General features: G+C 43.4%; 1 non-coding gene across 1 annotated transcript; it reads left to right on the top strand.

Moving 5' to 3' along the window:
• Positions 1 to 2,793: 2,793 nt before the first annotated feature.
• LOC117199939 (U6 spliceosomal RNA) lies at positions 2,794 to 2,898 on the top strand. The gene has a single exon (XR_004481314.1). It is a non-coding gene; the product is annotated as a U6 spliceosomal RNA (small nuclear RNA).
• Positions 2,899 to 3,436: the final 538 nt, after the last annotated feature.

Genomic DNA, 3,436 nt, shown 5'->3' on the forward strand with positions numbered 1-3,436 from the left:
AATCAGATCCTAGAAATAGAGTCTGAACAAAAAGAGGTGCATAGATTTCTATGGATATTTTGCAAGAAATGTGTAAGATTTTTTCATAGTAATAACACCTTATTACTTATTCTAAAAGGCCCATGTTATATGCTTTATAAAATAAACCCCTTTCATCCTCACAACAAATGTATGTTGTAAGTGTTCTTACAGGTATAAAAACTGAGGCTCAGAGAGAGCAGATATAGGTCCAAAACCCAAAGTTACAATGTTAAGAATCTGAACCCAGCTCTGAATTCAAAATTTTTGCATATTTGGAAATCATCTTTTTCCCTTATTTACTTTCTGCCCTCTTTCTTCCTCACTCCTACTCGCAAGTAGTTTGTAAGCTCTATGCATCGGCAGACAAAACCTGCTCCTTCATTGTACTATCCCTGTGCCTAGATCAGGCCAGGCATTTATGGGCACTGGGGAAATATTTGTTTGATGGGTGAATAAATGGACCCCAGAGTCCTTGCAGAGGTGCCACACTGCCTTCTGAATACCACCAGTTTCCTCTAAAGTAATTTATAACAATTTCCAGACTTATTTTTCTAACTGAAATGTTTATTAGCTAAAGCATATGTAGTGTGTTAGGTACCTCCTCCAGATTTTTAGGAACCAGGTGTGCTGAAAGAACATGGGCTTTGAGAAGCCATGCAAAAGGCCAATGGGTACATGAAAATGTGCTGAACATCACTGATCATCAGGGAAATGCAAATCAAAACCACAATGAGCTATCAACTCACACTTGTTAGAATGGCTTTTATTCAAAGGACAAAAGGGACTTCCCTGGTGGTCCAGTGGTAAATAATCCACTTTACAATGCAGGGACTGGGCTCGATCCCTGGTCAGGGAACTAAGATCCCATGCTGCGGAGCAACTAAGTCCTCGCGCCACAACTACTGAGCTCACATGCCTCAATAGAGAGCTGCATGCCGCAAACTACAGAGCCCACGTGCTCTGGAGCCTGCAAGCCACAACTAGAGAGAGAAAATCCACACATGACAACTAGAGAGACGCCCGTAGACCACAACGAAGAGCCCGCACGCCACAACAAAAAGATCCCGCATGACTCAACGAAGATCCCGGGTGCCACAAGACCCGATGCAGCCAAAAATAAAATAATAAATAAATCTTTTAAAAAAAATAAAAGGACAAAAGATAAGTATTAGCAAGGATTGGATGAAGGGGAACACTTGTGCACTGTTGGTGGGAATGTAAGTTGGTGCAGCTACTATGGAAAACAGTATGGAGGTTCCTCAAAAAATTAAAAATAGACCTACCATAGAATCCAGCAATCCCATTTCTGAGTATATATCCAAAGGAGATGAAATCGGCATCCCATGTTCATTGCATCATTATTCACAAAGCCAAGATATGGAAATAACCTAAATATCCATCACTAGACGAATGGATAAAGAGAATGTAGTATATATATTCAACGGGATATTATTCAGCCTTAAAAAAGGAGATCCTTTTCAGAAGGTCATACAACGTATTTCACTCTCACTTTCAGTAGCAGTCTGGGTCGTCAGGACACAGAAACAATACAGTATGCTAAACAAAAGCTTAATACAAAGAATTACTGTGATAAAGAGTTACTATAAGATATAAGGAAATTCTGTACGATACCTTTGGCTGAGGGAGAGAACCCAAGGATGCACAAACTTGGAAGGGGTTCAGACTGCGCTGGAGAAGGTGTGATTCAGCCCATTGGGTAGCAGAGGTGTTAGCAGGTTTGGCCAGGATGGAGCTGGTCTGGAGCTGCTTGGCAAACAATAGGTAGGAGTGCCAGCTGGGGAGCAGGTGGTCAGCAACCAGTGGTGTGGACCTGCACGGGCTATTTTGTGTGTAACTCTCTGGACCACATGTAACTTTGTGTAGCCATGCAGGGGCTTTGGTTTCCATGTTGAGAAGGCCATGGAACGGTTACCATAAAGTGCTGCAAAGTTGCAGAGGGATGCCTGGGGCAGGCTCCACTGGATGTCCTCTCATGCACAAGGCTGACACCCAGCCCCTGCCAGCAACTTCCAGAAACTTCTTCCTCCTGTAAGTTGCTTCTATTGCTCTCTGCCGAGGAAGGTTAACACCATGCTTACTTTATAAAGGAGAGATGGTTAAAGGAATTCTCTTGTTGATCACGGGGCAGATATTTCGGAATGCATTTGGACCTGAGAGGCAATAAGTCAATAACCCACACAACTTCCATCTTCAGAGCTTCCTTAACTCCTTTGGTTCCAAGGACCTGTAGAACCATAAGGTATTGGTATTAACTGTTTCGGGCACTATCAGGGTCATCGGTGCCTCTGGAGCAAAGAAAAGCCTGATGAGGTGTGACCTCAGGCAGATCACTTCCTCCCATGAGCCTTTTCCCTCATCTTATAATGAGCGACTGAAGTGAATCAGTGGTTTTTCAAATACCAGGCTCCACTGAAGGAAGAAAACAGAGCGTTTTGCAGAACTAAACTCATGCAGTTGAAAAGTGGAATCTTTCAGCCTTTTTTGAAAAGTGTTAAAACATCCTGTCTTTCATGAAATTATGGTGATAAACTGCAGTTCTTTTTGATTCTCACTTAGCAAAATAAAAGTCTGCAAGCTCAGAATTTTGTTTTTGAAATTTTACTAGCCTGTAGGACCTGCAAGTCTGGACTTGAGCCTAGATGCTCTCTCTCGAGCCTTCCTTCATCTCTCAGACCTGCGGTTCCACAGAGCCCTGTGGTCTTTGCTTCTCATCATCCAACTGTAAAGCAGGCAGAAGAAAATCTAGAAAAGGCGCTTGCTTCAGCAGCACCTGTTGTAAATTTGCACCCATCACAGAGATCCACATGGCCCCTGCACAGTGATGACTCACCAATAAGTGAAGCATTTCATATTTTTAAGATATTTTGTAAACCCCAGGGCAACCATCAAGACTTTTTTTTTTTTTCCTACAGTACGCGGGTCTCTCACTGTTGTGGCCTCTCCCATTGCCAGAGCACAGGCTCCGGACGCGCAGGCTCAGTGGCCATGGCTCATGGGCCCAGCCGCTCCGCAGCATGTGGGATCCTCCCAGACCGGGGCACAAACCCGTGTCCCCTGCATCGGCAGGCGGACTCTCAACCACTGCGCCACCAGGGAAGCCCCCAAGACATTTTTTTAAAAAGGGTTAACTCCTAAGCCAGTACTGGAGATATAATTGAATCATACAAACGAATTAATCCAAAAGCAGGCAGAAATTCTAGAAAAGGATGGAAAATTTATTTTACACATGTATCTTGCTTAGCATAATGACTGAGTCTTAGTGGCAGCAAACAGAGCCTGAGTTCTATCAAAACACACACTGAGTCAGGAGCAGTGCTTGAGTTATCTATATTGCTTTGAAAGCACCACAGAACCTAAAGGAAATATTGACAGTGGAGCTTTCTTAAACTAAGAA

Source organism: Orcinus orca, chromosome 14 (genome assembly GCF_937001465.1).
Source record: "Orcinus orca chromosome 14, mOrcOrc1.1, whole genome shotgun sequence".
Classification (NCBI taxonomy): domain Eukaryota; kingdom Metazoa; phylum Chordata; class Mammalia; order Artiodactyla; family Delphinidae; genus Orcinus; species Orcinus orca.